Source organism: Lissotriton vulgaris, chromosome 12 (genome assembly GCF_964263255.1).
Source record: "Lissotriton vulgaris chromosome 12, aLisVul1.2, whole genome shotgun sequence".
NCBI lineage: Eukaryota > Metazoa > Chordata > Amphibia > Caudata > Salamandridae > Lissotriton > Lissotriton vulgaris.
The window spans coordinates 703624210-703642684 of record NC_141700.1 but is presented as its reverse complement, the minus strand read 5'-3'; the positions used below and the strand labels follow the sequence as shown (position 1 = coordinate 703642684).

Here is an 18475-nt window from a genome sequence, read left to right as displayed (position 1 = left end):
CACCACAAAAATGTACTAAAACAACGTGATGAGGTAAATAGAAGAAAAACACCCGTCATTGCCCCTTTAGGCGCTCTGTATGTATACCTCACGTCTTCACCTCTTAACGCCCTCCCCGCTTTGACTCCGTGAGTAGAGAAATAAAGGGTGTGACATGGAATGGGCAGAGAAAAGTAAAATTAGCCACTGTGCTTGCTACAACTGTAACGTACAACTCTTTTTATAACCAAGTGATGTTAAAGTGTACAAAAGAAGGAAACTAATGGGAAGCTTGGGGGTGGGAGCAGTTCAGGCAAAGCTTTCTAAGAAAACCCCCAACCTCCCACCAGTCCTGGCGTGAGCATGGTGAAAGCTGCCATGCACGTTACAGGTTCAGGCCGCGGGGTCGCGCTGGCAGGGACCTGTGTCTCCTCGTGACAGCCAGTGTAACCGCTCTGGCAGACCCGGTAGGTTTCTGGTGAAGAGGCCCTTGGCACACGACATGACCCCACACTTATGTCATTACGAAATGCTGCTCGATGCAGGGTGTTAGACGTTTTTAGGGACCGCTACAAGTGGGTGAATACTGCTCCCAGGCCAAGGCTCAGTATAGTAAGGAGATGCTGGCTTGAACTTCACTGCTTGCTCCCTTAGTAAATAAGGTTAGTGGGTCAATCTGTAGTCCCCTCGCTCCTCTCAGTAAATGCGGCCTCAGCATCAAAGTAGGTGAATAAGAGGAAGCCAGGATACAGATGATGCGATGCATGGAACCGTAAGGTGCTTCTTAGGGTTAACAGTAGGCAGATCTCGCCAGCTCCCTTCTCCCGCATCTTCCTCAGTGCTGTTCCCTTACATCGCTGTCTTCATACTTATCATGCAGCACCCATGTAAAATACTAGCATTGTGACCCTATAAAATAAATACTGCAAGCACGTTTTATTTTTTTGATTTGAGGGCGCACCCTTGATTAGTAAACTTATATGCTTTAACACCCTTCGCATTCTATGCAAAACATTCATATGGATACCCACGACTCCAGGAAAACGGCCACTAGTGTACTCATGACCAGCAGACTTGACTACGGCAACTCTCTCTATGCCGGAATCAACAAAAAAACTCCTCTGCAAACTCCAGAACACCGAAGCCAGACTATTCCTCGATATCCCACGACGCAACCACATCACCAAACACCTCCACTGGCTCCACGTCGAAAGAAGAATAACTTTCAAGCTGCTCACACTCCTACAAGGCCATCCACAACATCAGACCAAAACACCTCAACAACCGCCTCTCCTTCCATACCCCGAAAAGAAACCTCCGCTCATCCAACCTCGCTCCAGCCACTGTCCCACACTTCTACAGGGACAGAGCAGGAGCAATGTCCTGCTCATACCTCGCAGCCAAGACCTGGAACAACCTCACTCTTCACCTCCGGCGAAGCCCAACACTGCACCAATTAAGGAAAGACCTCAAGACCTGGCTCTTCCAATGACCCTAACAGGATTGCATAAATCCGCCCCCCCCCCGCTCAGTTCCATCCCTGATCACCAACATGCTACTGGCAGACCAATAGCCCTAAAAGAGTCTAAAGTGTGATCGCTCATCAAAAAGAGGCAGGGAAACTTTGCGGGTCATTATGAAGCACGCCTTAGATCCCTACTCCCATCTCAGACGTAACTCACCAAAGGCGGTATTGACTGCATGTTACAGAGTAGCTCATGGCCAAACTTGTCCCGCTACAGTGACTGACTGCATTGTTTCAGCCTGCTATTTTGTCTGTGTTCCCTAGAGAACAGCGCCCCCCGACATCAAGTCTTGCCCCCCTCCCCAGTCTGAAATCCTCTGCCTAAGACCAACAGCCCCATAGCTTTTACAACACACTGTAAAACAAAGTGCATGGTCTTGTTTCCAAGCACTTTGTGGATGGTCCTTTAGTGCTCTGGTAGAAACTTCAAACTATTCCACCACGACAAGGTGTGACCTGAGAGAGAGTAATGGCATAACTTTGGCAACCACCTAACCGACAAGACAGGCCTAATAACATACCTCACATCCTGGGCGTTGTGCTGAGCAGAAACTGTACGACAGGTTCCCCATAAACGTTTGGGGGTACCATGATTTTGATTGGATATTTGGAGTTGCTAACAGTCTCCAAGACTAGATAAACACGAGCCCTTCTCGCTTATCCACCAGTAAACTTTTGCCTCCTTGATGCTCTGAACACCTGCGTAGAGAGGACCGGACCAGAGACGGAACCTACAGCTGTTTTCACAAAGGTGTTAGGCCCAAATCAGTAGAACAGTGTAGAACTACTCTGCTGCACTTTGCTGATGGAGGAGATTGTCTTGTTTGCTTAAAAGCTGCTTCGCACCGCTACAGCTTAAGATTTTCTTAGCCCATGCTACTATGAATAGCTTGATGCAGCTATATTCGACAGGCTGGAGTCGACATGTGATGGCCCAGGCCAATGAGATGTGAACACCAAGCAGCCCTCCCTTCAAAGTACTGCTTTCCTGAGGAAGGCACGGTACCCTGCAAGAGGAATCCTTTATGGTAGTCCCTTACCACTGTGAGATGTTTAGCTCCACATCATCATGCCAACATGTGACATGCCGAGAAGCACCTCATGAGCTGGTCAGCCATAGTTGTGAGCAGAAACCAAGCAGGTGTGAGGCTGCTGTTTGACCCGGTGAGAGAGACCACTTCACAAACCAAACCAAAGTCGTATCATAGAGCCAGAATCACCAAGAGCGACGACCGCAAGCTGCAAAAATGCATACCACCACCCTCTGCATGACTTCCTATGCAAAGTTGTCTGGGAACCCAACTGTTTGGGTCCACCCGACCTGCACAAGTGTGCGTGCGTTCACACCACCATAGCAACCCCATGCTGCATCGACTTTGACAACATCACTTCAAGATTGCGTACCCCCAATGCAGGTTTCCCACCTCTACCAAAAGAGTCACTCCGAACACTGCAGAGACCCAGAGTGCCCCACGGGTACCTGAATTCTCAATACAGACTGTATGTGGTAAAACCATTTTTACATTCTTATCACTGTAACCCTTAAACCATGTAAGACCCTTCCCAGTTAGCTTAGAAGTTGGCAGAATTGCATAGACTGTCAATCCTCAAGTATTTAAACGTCATAAAATATCTTGGTCACTACGTACGTTTAGGTAATATAAAGTAATTTTTTTTTCTATAAAGAAAAGCACTGCAGGGACAATTATCGCGGGTGACACTTGTGCTGTCTGAAATAGACTTTGTGCCCACACCAACATCCAAGCGCAAGCCTTGATGGTTCAACCCACCTATATCTGAAAGTTAAAAGCGAGGCTCTTCTGATTTCAGAGGGTTTGCAGCATTATCTGGGTTGTGTATTTCCTGGGACAGTGACAATCCTTGTTACTAAGAATGCCAAACTGGACCCGCAAAACTGTCCTGAAAAAATGTTGGAGACCCCAGTGACATAGCAATTTTTGGAAATGCAAGAGCCTATCCAGTTGGTCACATGCAGAAATGGCAGCATGAACTGTTACTTGACGTCAGAGAATTGCCCAACTACCTCCAGTAAGTCAGGAGCAAAGTGGGCGTTCTACTCTCTGAAGGACATCTTTACATTGCTTTGCAAACCCTAAACTTATTTTGAGCGAAGCTAAACAATCACTACAGGAAATGCTTAAGGAAAGTTAAGTACTGCTCAAATGAAGAGGCAATTAACAGCTTGGAGAAGGGCAGAGATGATACCAATGAAAGACGTGGTCTTTCAGGCCAAACAGTTCCTCTCAGGACTCGCAGGGTGAATTGGTTAGCTATGCACTTGACTACGTTCCAGCACCAGCATAAAGATGTCTGAACGAAGGCAGATGGGTGCATTGCTGGCATAAAGCGCATTTATGGACTGCTTCCTTTGGCAAAGAAAGCATTTCGGGGTCTATTTAGGTCACCGTTATACACAAACTACTTCTGCACAATTTCAACTTAAGTGTACAAGTAAGGTACCCGGAACGTCAGATCAGAGAAGGGCCTTGCTTGTGTATCAGAAGCCTATAAACAGAGACTTTCGCCCGTCTCTTCAAAATACTCTAGTGAAATGACTCCTATTCCCAAATCATCAGAACGCACCTGCTTATCCCTAGTAGATCTGTGTCTATGCAACCTCGCAGGTAGGACCAGCTCTTTCACAATCATACAATCAGCCTTGATGGCGAATGTGAGCACAAACGATCAGACATCTTAGAAAAGACAGCACCATTCTAGTTCTAGCAGCTCCTTGCACACGACCAGACTATTTGTACTGCAGACCGTTCTAATATCACACACTGATAGCTTTATGACTAAATACCAGCAGTTCAAGATGCCTATGTTAAGCAGAATGGGTCAGTGTGAACAGCAATGTTGGGGTTTTATCAGGTTGCGCTTTCCAGACCCCTCAAGAATACACTTGTGCAGCCTATAACCAAGCAACGTTATTGTTCATTCCATTGTGGGAGGTGTAGCTGAAACACATGGTGAGAACACCTAGGTTACCTTAAGAATGATAACATCTCATGCCGATATTAAACATTCTCTAACAAGGTCAGGGTACAAAAAAGGGCGATTAACAGTAATTGTCTCTTATTGAGGGGCCTCTCCAGAGTTTTACTTAATAAAAAAAAAACCTCAAAATCGCTCTACTTTACAGCCAGTCTAAAATGAAAAGGAAACAGCCATTTATTTAACAGGCAGGTTTGGAGCAAAACAGCAACACCTCTCCTGTCACTATATGGAAGGATGCGGGCAAAAGACACTGAAAACTTTTTTTCTCCCTCAACCTGACTGCGAAGGGAGTGAAAACACAGAGCCTCCTAGATCTAGTCAAGAGAAAGGGAAGCCATAAGGAGTCCGACACTAATGCATGTAGATGTCACTGAGAAAAGTGGTCAACTGAAAAGAGATCTCTAGATGTCAAAGATCCAGCAAAAATACACTGGATTTAAGAAATGTAAGTGGGGAATAATGGTCTGCTGACCTCTACAGTCTTATACCCATCAAGAGGACAAGAAGGGAGAGGATATTTAGCCAGTAACCTCTACTGCAGATCGAACGAAACCACAGACAAACATCCGAAAGGAAGGAGGTCTACATTAGATCAAATACAACTAGGTAGAGGGATGGAAGTAAGCCAAGTGGACATTTTCTAGGACTCATTTAAGGCAATATATGTATGTATATGTTATTTCTATAACACAAACCTGGTCAAAAGGCAGCAGAGCGCAGTAGATGGTTAAACACAAGCATAATGTTTATGAGCAACAGGAAATGTAGCTGGATTGTGGAAGGTTAATACATGTGATGCAGTGCTCTTTGAACAGGTGAGCCTTCAACTCTTTCTTAAATTGAAGGAGGTTTGGGGGCGTTTCTGATGGATAAGGGGATGTTCCAGATCTTCGGTGCAGAGATGAAAAAGGTCTGTCTTATTTTTTTTCCTTTTTTTTTTTTTTTTTTTTTACATTTTTTAGTCTGTAGTTGATGATGTTCTGGCTGAGAACTACCATAGGTGGTGAGCAAGATAAGAAGTGGTGTTGGTCGTGATGGCTTTGTAAATGTTGTAGCTTTATTCGAACACTGTGCCAGCCGGCCAGGGAAGCCATTCGAGTTCCATCAGGAGACCCCTGTGGAAATGAATGCATAGCTTCAAGAAGGACATAGAATAACTTTTTTAGTTGGCCAGTCTTTAATTTCAAGAATTCCATCTTAAACCCCTACCTAATCCATAGAGGCAATGAAAAGTGTGAGGCTAGCAAATTTGAACATATGTTTCACTCTATGATTCACTGAAGGGTTTTTGAAAATTATGTTAGGATACTTTGTAGTCCCTAAAGAGGGCAGCAAGAAGTGAGTAGTGTGCTAACTTGTAGCATATCTAGGCTGTAAAAAGTGACTTTCAATGCATTTTAAAAGCCTTCAGTAAACCTCTATCATGTGGGGCAGGATTCCGATAACCCATTTTAATGTTACACACGATCATCGGACAGACGTGTTCTATTGACTCTTGGAGCTTATAATAATTACCCTTGCTTTGCGGACATTGTTTTTGCATTATGTATTCTGTTTTAAGATATTAACGGATAGTTTTTATACAAAATTTGTCACAAAGAACTCTTTTGTACTTCGGTTTTCTTAATATGTTGTTTTCCGTTGTCCCTACTGACTCCCAAATGTAATACTAATGGTACCTATGAACAACACATTTTGCAATCTGTTTGCCTTACAAAATCCTTGGGAAGAATCATTTGGGCGGTTACTGCCATTTGATACTGGCTGTTATACCAGTTGAGGTATTGGAAAGACAGTGGTCTATTTATTGATAATCACTAGAGGCTAAACAGGCACACGAGAATATAGGGACTGCAGTTCCTTCTTGATTCTCCTAGGATGGTAACTTGAACTTTGCCAGTCTAATCATGGTGACATGAAGGACGGTAATAGGGAAAGTAAAACTGCAATGTAAAGGCATGTAATCAATTGATGAGGGTGAGCATTGCGCTCAAAAAGTAAAACTACAAGCCCTTCTTAGTTCTATGTCTAAGACTGTACCAAAAGTAAAGGAGCTTCTGTGACACTAGAAGGCATGCTTTTCAATACTCTTCATGTCACGGCTCAACAGAACGAAGTTCTTTCTGCCCCTATAGAATGGGAAGAAGTTGAGTTAGCAATCACCTCACTAGCTAATGGCAAAGCTGCAGGCCCAGATGCCATTCCCCTAGAGTTTTACAGTGTGTTTCGATCACTGGTTCGGGTGGAGTTTCTTGCAATTCTCAGAGGGGCACAGCTTGGTTGCATACCAGATTCATGGCGCCAAACTACAATCATTCTTTTAAAAAAGAAAGATAAGTCGGAGGTAGACCCCGCATCGTATCGCCCAATATCTTTAATCAATACAGACAGCAAAATATACTCCAAAATTCTATCTACTAGATTGGCTGCGGTGATTTCTCCACTAGTTTCATTACGTTAGCATGGATTTATTCCAGGTAGGGACACAGCTGACCACGTCTGCCGCGTTATTGCTCTTCTGGACTGGGCCCATGTCACTAAATCTCCCCTCGGAGCGATCCTGTTGGACACAGAGAAGGCGTTCGACAGTGTCGCTTGGAGGTTTTTATGGGCAGCCCTTCGGTGGAAGGGGTTTAGCTCTGAGTTTATTCAGGCCATGCAATCACTTTACATTGCCCCAATGGCTACCCTTAGTGTCTCTGGTCTAGCATCAAGGTCTTTTGGCATTAGCAGGGGCACTAGGCAGGGCTGTCCCTGCTGGCCCCAGCTATTTGCTCTCTATATTGACCCCTTTTTAAGTAAAATTGAGGGTTCACCAAATATTCTGTCGGCGAGGGTTAATGGTTCAGGGTATAAGGTGATGGCGTACACCAACAACATCTTAGTTTTGACTAGTGATGTAGTGACAGGCTTTTCAGCAATTAAGAACCTAGCAGAGCAGTTCGGCCAGTTTTCCGGCTATAAACTCAAGTCAACAAAGCTTTATTTCGATATTTGATATCATAAAAGCACATTTTGAAATTAAAAACCCAATTCATAATAAATACATTTAAAAAGAAGTTCATCTAAACTCAATGTCACCAAAACCCAGGTTGTCCAGTCAGCCGCAATGGGCCCTTCTGGAGCACCAGTGGTTCAAATTACAACATACTTAGGAGTCAAAATCACCGCTCTAGTTGACAGTATTCCAGATCTAAACATCTTGCCGATTATAGATTCAGTTAATTCTACTCTAGTCAGATTGGACAATCTACACCTTTCTCTGTATGGTAGGGCAACGTCCTTAAAATGCTGGTTTTACCAAAGTCCATATATCTATTCAGAACCATTCCACTAGAATTCACGCAATCAAGCCTCGCTCGAGCTGAAAGGAGCTGCAACAGATTCCTCTGGGGGTATCATCACCCTCGAAGGACAGTTAAGTGGATGTACCTCCCGAGGGATCAGGGGGGCTGGGCCGTGCCGAACCTGGTGCTTTACTGTTGGTCAGCATTTTTGCAAAACTTTGCTGTACCATTGTTCGGAGGCAGGGCGGAGTTACAGCTGTTCTGTAGTCCCTCATTTTTCGAAATAGGGCTACGGGAGGATGCAAAGTGGATTCTACTTCGGGTTCTGGAACCCAGCTATTATTAAAAAAAACAAGTTCAGGTCATCGCATCATTATTTTCAATATGCCGCAAGATCCGGCGCAAATGGTCGATCTTTAATATTAACTATTATACAGCTTTTAGGCAGCCAGACTCCTACCTTCCATTTTTCAAGACGGGACCACATTTAATTGAATGTCACAGGGGTTGGGATCTCTGGGGTATCTAGGGTTTGAAGGGAAAATGGCCTCCTTCTCTTTCTTAAGGGATAAGTTCCATCTTAAGACGCATGAGTTTTTTAAATACTTACAGCTACGCAGTTATCTAGATACAATGAAGGAGCAAGCAGTTATTTTCTAAAGGAATTTAGAGGAGGTCAAGAATTGGGGTAGTATACCAGCACTTGCTCTTTGGTCTTCCAGATGATATCTCTCTCCAAAACACTAAATGGGAGTCTAATTTGGGTACGACAAGGCTGGATATTTCCCAGGCTCTTGAATTAGCAAGCAGTGTTCTGGTATCAGGCAGTTTGCGCTCTCAGAGCTATATGGCCCATTTGACCTTTACTATACCCCGGCCAAAATCCCTAAATGGGGGGGGGGGGAAAGAGGTGGTCACTGCTGTCTGAGATGCGGCCTCGCAGCTGCTAACAATATACATGTTTTTTGGGTGCCCCAAACTTGTGATATTTCTTCATGATGTTGAGCTATTTATCACTTCCAAGGCTTAATATTCCTGTCGCTCTATCACCAGAGGTTGTTTTATTGGGTTTTGAGAGTAATGGCTTGTCTGAGCGATCAAGACCTGCTTCAGCTCTCCTGTTCGTTGCTATGTCCCTAGTGCAGCTCTGCATTACCTCAGAATGGATTAGTCCAGGCGCCCCAACTTTTGTTAACTGGAGAGCGAGGCTCCTGGCCCTCCACAACCTAGAGTCAGCTGTTTTTCTTAGGTGGGGAAGAAGGAGGCGAAAGTTGGGTCAGAAGATCTGGGCTCCTGTTGCGGAGTGGCTTAGGGACTAGATTGGTTGTGTACAGCTTTCAGCTTTCTCCTCTGCTATCTAGGTTATCGGGTTATTATGTTGCATAATCACACATTTTTTTAGTGCAGCTATTTTGATGTTTTAGGAATCCCTATGTACCCCTCCTTAATCCCTTCTTTTTTTCTTGCCTTTATGAAATGTGTTGTGAACTGTTGTTACTCGATACTTTGTTGCCACAATTTATTTTGTTTACTAATCTGTTGATACATATGTAAGCTTTAATAAATATTTTTTTTAAATAAATAAACAAACAAGGAACAATAGCAGCTTTGCGCATGAGAGAATCTTGCTCATCAGTGACTCTGCAGCATGAAAGCTCTGGGGCCACTTAATATGCTGCATTACTAAATCCTTATAAGGTCCAAAAGACGAGACCTATGGCAAATGCTTGTTTGTACGTATGTGATGGAAAAAAATATTTTAATGTTATGTTATGTTATGTTATGTTAATAACTTTTATTTGGCGCACAGCTGCCCCAGCGAAGGGGCGTCCTGGCGCCTGATCAAGTACCACAACATAACAGGAGGAGCTGAAAAAAGGAATCAGTTAGCAGAGGCAAACAGGTGAGTTTTGATGGCGCGTCTGAAAAGAGTTAGGCTGTTTAGGGCACGGATGTGGACAGGAAGGGAATTCCATAAATCAGCCGCCAGAATGCGAAAGGAGCGTCCTCCCATCCTACTCAGTCTGAATCTTGGCTTAATCGCCAGATGGTAAGATTCAGACCTGAGGGACCGCGCAGGGACATACGGAGAGATAAGTCCCGCAAGGGGGGGGGGGGGGGGGGGGGGGGGGGGAGGAAAGCTTCAGGATCTTAAATGTCAGACAGAGAGCCTTAAATTTGATTCTCTGTCTGACCGGAAGCCAATGAAGGGAGGTGATAACAGTGGAGACGGAACATCGTCTCGGAAGGCCCACAATGGCACGTGCAGCGGCGTTCTGCACCCTCTGAAGCCTAGTAGCCTCAGCCTGATTGACTCCAAGCAGCAGGGCGCTCCCGTAGTCCAATCGGGAAAGGATGGAGGCCTGAACCACCAGTTGCCGCGTGGGGGGGGTCGAAGAATTTGAGGACAGGTCTCAGTCCTCGCAGAATACCAAAACAGGTAGCTGCTGTCTTCTTTGTATGGCTGGTAAAAGAGAGGTTGGAATCCAGCCAGACCCCCAGATTTTTAACTTCCACCTCTGGAATGGGAGACACCCCCAATTCGGGAGGCCACCACTGGTCTCCCCAAAGTTCCGCCTGTTTCCCTAAGATCAGGACCTCGGTTTTCTTCGCATTAAGCTGTAGGCAGTTGTTACGCATCCAATTAGCCACAGCTATAAGTCCTGCACGGAATCTGGGCGCATTCACCTCAGGGTCCCCACTGAGTGTCACCGCCAGCTGCGTGTCGTCGGCGTACGATGTCATGGTAAGGCCACATTGCCTGACGACAGCGGCCAGCGGTTTCACATAAAGATTGAACAGTGTGGGGCTTAAAGCAGAGCCCTGAGGGACTCCCAGACCCAAAGGATGGAAAGAGGACTGGCCAGGTGGAATAGCTACCTTGAAAAACCGGTCCGAGAGGAAAGAGCGGAACCACTGAAGAGCCTTCCCAGCAATACCTACCTCCTCCAAGCGCCGCATCAAGATGTCATGAGACACCGTGTCGAACGCGGCGCTCAGGTCTAACAAAAGGAGCGCCGCAGTCTGCCCAGCGTCCAGCACAGACCGCAGATGTTCGGTCATAAAGAGCAGGGCCGTTTCAGTGCTGTGCTGCGAGCGAAACCCATTTTGACTCTCGTCAAGAATATTATTACGCGAGAGATGGGCAGACAGGATGGAATTCACGTGTGCCTCAGTGACTTTAGCGGTCCAAGGCAGGAGGGAGATAGGCCGGTAATTCTCCGGGAGCAAGGGGTCTAGATTGGGTTTCTTCAAAATAGGGCTGACCACAGCTTGCTTCCAGGAGGGAGGGACCATGCCCTCACTGAGGGAGAGATTCACCAGGTCCAAGATGGGCTCACGACAAAAGGGCGGGAGGAGCAAAGACCTCCGGCTTCAGTGGGTCTAAGGGGGAACCAGATTTAATTTTGAGGCTAAGAGTGTTGAATACCTCGTTAGACATGGCCGGCAAGGAGGATAGAGTTTCAGATACCGAGACCTTCACAGAACTAGGAGCATCCCCGGAAGCAGATGGTATAAATCCTCGGTAAATTGTCTGCACCTTCTCGACGAAAAAGGATGCCAAACTTTCACAGTGCGAGTCCGTGCAGATTTCGCGCGAGGTAGCCCGTTTCCCCATCAGGTCTTTAAGTACCTTGAAGATTAGCTTGGAGGGGTTGGGGCTATTGGAGAACTCAGCTGCATAATAAGCAGCCCGGGTTTGACAGATAGCTCTGTGGTAGGTCTTGAGCTGGGCAAAGTACAGCGATTTTAGCATGGGATCAAAGGATTTCCTCCAGGCCCTCTCAGCTTGCCGGCAGGCTCTCTTAAGCTCGACAAGAGTCTCATTGTACCAAGGGCTGCGGGTCTTAGCGTGACATTTAGACCAACGCAGGGGTATAAGAGAATCGAGGGCAGTGAGGACCCAGTTGCAAAACTGATCGTATCCCTGTTCCACATTCTGTAATGTGCCTAAAGGCTGTGCCTCCAGTATCTTACCAAACTCCTCCAGCTTGAGTTTACGCCAATTGCGCTTAAGGATCTGTTTATCCACAGGTTTGAATTGTGGGTTATCTAAGGGACATGACACTTCAACCAACATATGGTCCGACCAACCCACCGCCATCGGGTCAGATGTTCTAGCCCGGCCTAGGGTGGTGAAGAAAGGGTCAAGTATATGGCCTCCTATATGGGTGGGAGAGGTGACTAGTTGGTTAAATTGCAGCGCTTCAAGGTCCGCTAGCAAGGTGCTGATGGATGAAGATGACGTCTGGTCAAAATGTATGTTTAGGTCACCTACGATGTTAAAGTTAGCACAACTAGAAATCAGTGAGCTAACCACATCTACTAGGGCTGCCTTGAAGGTGGTGTCATTCCCAGGTGGACGGTAGATAAGCATGCCACTAAAGGTAAATTGATGACTAACCTTTACCTTAAAAGAGGCGCTTTCACACATAGGAAGATCCTGAACCTTCCACTCAGCCAGGAAGCAAGATTTAGTCGCCATGGCTATACCACCTCCCCTAGTTGCCCGGTTCAAAGTGAACACCGTGTAGGTAGAAGGGAAGGCCAGATTTATGATGGCAGTGTCAGCTGAGAAACAAATCAGAATACGTGGTGATGTGCAAATTATAAATATGTTTTCTGAAAACCAATTTTCACATACCATTGTTAAAACAGTATTGTTTTATTAGTAAAGCTGCACGGTAGTGGGGAGGTTTTTGGCCATTCCTAGAAAATTAACTCTGTAAATGGCAGTGAGCTACCACATCATGCTTTAGTAATATATTCATTAAAAGTGAGTGATTAGACATGAACTAAGTAACACCAATACCCTGATGGCAATGCAATTAGTAAAGTGAGAGGCAAGACAGGGATCATGTGTACCCTATATGTGGGCTATATTCTTATTACACATGAAGCAAATGTTTAGTCTATTTAATTAAACAAAAGAGTTTTGTTTTGTACAGCAGAAATGCTGAACTCGCGTGTGAAGGTGCACTAATATGTGATAATCAAGGAAAAAGTGACTATAAAATATTTGCTAATGATCACACAATTCGAGACCAGTTACGGGTCAGGTACATTACAGTTAGGTCGAGTAGATTAAAGAAGTTCCTCAAACTGCAGGTCTGGTAAATAAAATCTGATTTTCGATGCCTGTCATAACTCAATAATGCTCTCAATAATATTCCTGGGACAGAGAGAAGGGAAGAAGTTAATGGAAGCAGCCTATTTTAAAAAAAGATGCAGGGTGTAGATTAGTATGGCGCTCTGCAAATATGAGGATGGATCACAGGTAAAACTGTTGAGCAGTGTAGGGGGGGGCGATTAACCTCTGTTTAGATGAGGAAGCAGGTCACTGTTGTTAATGAAACCCATTGTAAATAAAATTAATTACAGCAAATCGTGGTTCGATGAGGTATGTAGAGAAGCCAATAATAGATTGAGAAAGGAATTGAAACGCACCCCTAGTGAACCTGAAGCGGTAAGTGTTTGCAGAAAGTCCTATACCCAAGCTCCTAGGAAGAGAAAAGCGGACCCAAAAGTCAAGAAATGGGAAGCCAACACGCCTGCCAAGCAACACATTCGCAGGCTTTCTGGAATGATGTGCGTGCCGTTCTCTCCCCAGGTTCCACTTCCAATAAAGTCACATTCCATATAAGCCTGGAGGGCTGGATATGTCACTTTAGCAGGATTTACCACTTAATTGATCCTACTCTAGTTTTTCCCATGAAGAGGTATTTGACACCATAAATAACAGTCCATACAAAAAAGCTCCAGGCCCCGATGGGCTACCTATAAACAAGGAAAACCCGGTACTGTGTGCTACTTTCCTAACCAATGTCATCAATTTCTCCTGTAAGGCAGGGTTTCCATTTTCCTATCATGCTTTTATTATTGTGCCTGTTTTCAAAAAGGGTTATGTGCAAGACCCAAAGTGCTATCATCCAATCTCGCTATTGGATTCTACAGTTCAAATTATCAGAAAGTTTTGGACAGGGTGCTCCTCTGGTCCATGGAAAAGAAAATCCGTTCTCAGGTCCAATACAGGTCCAATACAGCTTCAGAAAAAGCCTTGGAACTATTGAACAAGGTTTAAACCTACATCTTTTAGTTTCCAAGTATACATTTGCTAAATCTAGCCCTATTCACCTAGCATTCATGGATCTTTCAAGAGCATTTGATTGTGTTAATAGGTACAAGCTTTGGGACATTTTAAGTACTCTGGGCTTGGAGAAGGGGTTTCGGTGACATTCTTGCAGTGCCTCCACATGAACCCGGCTACCTCTGTGGGGAATGGGGACGGAGGAGAGTGCTGTGACTCTTTTGCAGTCAAACGTGGGGTAAGTCAAGGTTGTATGATGGCACCTATCCTGCTTTTCCTTTATATAAATAGATTGGAAGCAGCTTTAACAAAATTCAGGGGCTGAGGTTCTGATGGTTAATAAAAAACATGTGTCTGCGCTCCTATACGCAGATGATGCGGTGCTGCTAGCCAGGACAGCCAAGTCTTAAGGTTTTGATTTCTCCATTTGTGCTGTTTATGAAGGATTTAGAGCCGGAAAACTATTTAACTAAACATTCTACTACGGTTTGTTGCTATAAAACGTTAAAACTTGCTGCATCAGCATTGAGCGAAGGTTTGAGATAGTGATCCAGTTTCCATATCTTGGTATAATGTATGACAGCACCTGTACTTTGACCCAGTGTATCAACAATAGGAAAAACGCATCTTGCATGCGATAGGTTCAATTTTAGTTCTTGCCTATTCCATTGGCTAGAAGCCCATCCTTCCCTTGCTTGAAAACATAAGAGGAAAGGTATGCCTATATTGACCTATTGGGGTTTGGTGTTATAGACATGTAAGTAGGGCCCAATCTAAAGAAAATAGGGTGTGCCGTCATCTTCTGGAAATCTCTTTAGCACATTGCACTTCATTATTCATCAGGAACTGGATCTGGAGTATTCAGAGGACCCGATAAATCTTGCTCCCCTGTTGTGTTACTCCATTTGGTACAAGGCGGACTTGCCTGAATGGTGAAGTTTTCCTGGACTGCCTCTCATGCGACTATGGGAATAGGATACCCAGGCTTAAATACATCCAGGAGACAACTCAGGCCTTAGGCTGCCCATTAATGAATTAGATACCCTCAGACATTTGTAACAAGCATTTGCAATGCAATAGGTCTCGCTTTTACGCAAGTTTAAGTTATTGGCATTATAAATGACAATGCCTTTTATTTAGGTTTTGAAAACAAAAAAAATAAATAAAAGGCATTGTCATTTGCAATGTGAATTGCTCAAACTTGCGTAAATGCGAGACAGATGCATTGCAAATGCTTGTTTTTGTTGTTGCGGTTTTATATAGCACAAACTCGACCAGAAGGTAACGGAGCGTTTTACATGACCCCGCACTAGGACCTGCAACCCCTGTAGTCTCTATCCAGGACTCTAGGGTTCTGCTCCTCCCACGCGCGCCCATCAGAAGAGTGGGCAATTTGCTGAGCCCCGCTGCTCATGCTGCAACATTTATTTAGATATTCTAAAGCGAACACACTGCATAGAATAATTACGAATCAGCTAACATGAATAATAATACTAGATGGTGCCACAAGCTAGATCTGCTCTGTTCCCGTTCCTTGAAGGACTTTTTTTTTAAACGAAGAAAAACAAACCTTTTCTGGAGCCCGCAACGTTTTCCGACATGCACATGCCGCACTGTGCTCAGGTCTGGTGCTCAGTATAGGGGACTCTGTGTCCCTGGTGGTCTCTAAGCCTACCCACTCTGTGTTCACTGTTTCAATTATTTTTGACTTGCTGAGCCCGGGAAAATCCCAGGAATTTTGGAATTATATATGCAACATGGGACGAGTCCCAAATCATAGGAAAAATGCCCTGGAAGCCTCTACTTGGGTCGCCCATGTAAAAGCACTATATACTAATGATGGTCCCGCAAATACGCAAAATGTAACACCTATTGCTGGAGACTACATTGATACTCCCATCGAGACGACGCCCCCACCTGGAAAATTGCTGGTCTCCAAAATCTTAAAAAACATCAGACAAAATGCCGCACCGGGCCCCAATGGGCTTCCCGGGCACCTATTCAAGGCAAACATTGACTTTTGGTCCAAAAATTTGACCCACCTGTACTCCGAATGCTGGCTCCAGGGGGATGTTCCAGACTCATGGAGAGGCTCGCTTTTACAGCCTATTCATAAAAAAGGCCCAAAATCGGAACCCGCCAATTACCGCATGATTGCCTTGTTGGATGTTGAGGGAAAAGCCTACGCTAGCGCCATCTTGAGGGACCTAGCAGACTGGTCAAGTGCAGCAGGCATCCTTCCATTCTGTCAAACCGGATTCAGACCTGGGTCAGCCACAGTCGATAACATCATCGCTCTTTCTTTTCTGGCGCACCGCGCACGGACAGGCAAAAGTCTTCCCCTCTTCGCCTGCTTTATGGACTACTCGGCGGCGTTTGATGGGGTCGACCGCGCAATTCTGTGGCATAAGCTTGTCCAATGGATCATCAATCCGGGGCTGCTAAGAGCGATACAGTCCCTGTATCAAAAAACTTGGGTGCGCAACAAACTCTCAAGGGGCCATGCTTCTGCTAAGATCAGCACAGATAGAGGCCTAAAACAAGGTTGTGTGCTAGCCCCATTATTATTCAACTTATACACTGCAGACATGGAGGTCCTTGACCGGGGCTGCCCTGGCGACCCCAAAGATTGGCGGGCGCAAAATATATTTTATGCAATATGCTGACGACTTGGTCCTCTTGGACCACACGAGAATGGGACTGCAAAAGGTGCTGACGGCACTTGCCGTATATAACGACAAAAACAGGCTTGTAGCTAATCGAACTAAATCAAAAGGTAATTATATTTGGGCACTACCCAAGGAAAAAATCTTTGAAATGGAGGCTAGGCAACCTTTTGCTGGAAAGTACACAGCGGTACATCTATTTGGGCATCTGTTTTCAGGAATCGGGGCTCTCAAGTGCCCATCTTAAGTCAATCCAGGTCAAAGGTAAATCCATCACCTATGCCATTTGCAAGCTGCACGCCTCCTTATACAGCCCGTCTACCACGGCCATCAATAGAGGCCTTAAAGCTAAGCTTATGCCGGCACTAAACTATGCCCTCCAGGCATTCCCGGGCAAACTGAGCAATGAATTAGAAAAAGATTCATTGCAGGGCATACAAGATTTTTTTTCACCTCCCAAGCTGCACCAGAAACACCCTCGTTCGCCTGGAGTTCTCACTCAACCAGCAAAACCTGAAGGAGTTGGCCGCCTTAAGTAAATATTACTTTTTAACAACGGCGGCACAAGAGAACACACTGAAGGCAGTCTTGAAATGTATCTTCAGAGAGCCAGGGAACCCCTGGTCGGCCACCCTCGAAGCGGCTAAGGTTCATCTCAACCTTGCCATGGACTCCTGGAACCCAGAATACGTTACATATTCTGCCTTCAAAAACGCAATTAAAAAACAAGTGCGTGTGCGATCATGGGAACCGGATCTGGAGTCCCTAAGGAGAAGAAAAGACTTGCACGAGACCCTGGTTTCCCCGCACATCCAGCACACTCCTAAACAGCATCTCACGCAGGTAGTGCAGCCCTTCATAAGATCTTGGCTTACAGACTACACCAGTGCGGCAAGGAAAGCCCAGGAGCGCAGGAATGTAGGGTGTGCAGCTATAAACGGGAGTCATTGGCCCATCTTCTCTTCTGTTGCCCGGCTCTGCGTTTGCCCCGCAGTCTTTACCTTAGGCCAATATTAAGACATTCAGGGTTACGCTCTGCAAAAGGAAGGGATCTTTCATCTCTATACCCTGTCCACGGTAAAGCACACGGCCGCCTTTGGGAAGTTTATCTCTCAAGCACGGACAATGCTGAAGACTTCCACTGGTCGGATCATAGAGCCCGTTGCCGGCCCACGAACCTTTTCCTTGGCATTGCAGTGCTCTCGGGGCAACTAGATAACTTGATCTGTTTGAAACTCTCTTGTTTTTACATTTTGTAATGTTGTGACTTTTTTATCTTTAGTTTTATGTAATGGTTTTTAGTAACCGACAATAAAATTACTTCATTCACTGTCTCAATGCACTGGTCCCCTGCTCAGTGGCCAATGTTTGGCGCTCAGAGCCTGGCAGGGGCTCCACTCTCTAATGTGGAGTTTTTTCTGGTCACCCAATGTCCTCAACGATGTTTAGTGCTCACCCCCCCACCCAGTATGGGATGCTCTGTGACCCCTATGTTCTTTAAACTAGAGTTCTCACCCCCATAGCTTGCTATTTGGGGTTCTACCTCCTCATGTGCTCTGCGTTCAGGGCTGGGCGTACCGGAGCTCAGTATGTAGGGCCTCTCGCCCTTATGCACTCAGCCCAGGGATCAGTCGCCCAGACACTCTGCGCCCACTGTGCTCGGTGTCTATGGCTCCGCATCCTTCAGCTCCCTGCTGCTACTTGTTTTCTTCTCTGCGTTTTAATAAAGGGCAGGAGTTTCATTGCCCTCTAAGGTGGGTGCGCGCTAACTGGATACCATGAACAGCTGGCCTGGGGAAGGGCCTTTGCGAAGTCCACGGACACTTAAAGACACTACTCCTGTGCATGGGGAACAGTTGTTTGTTACATGCACCGACAAGGTAACGTTTTACTCTATCCGAGTGCCCAAGGA

At 45.6% G+C, this 18475-nt stretch overlaps 1 protein-coding gene across 2 annotated transcripts in view; it reads right to left on the bottom strand.

Annotated features, from left to right (window-relative positions):
• AP1S1 (adaptor related protein complex 1 subunit sigma 1) overlaps nucleotides 1–18475 on the bottom strand; it is a 76568-nt gene that overhangs the window by 36412 nt on the left and 21681 nt on the right. The gene's annotated exons all lie outside the window — the stretch shown is intronic.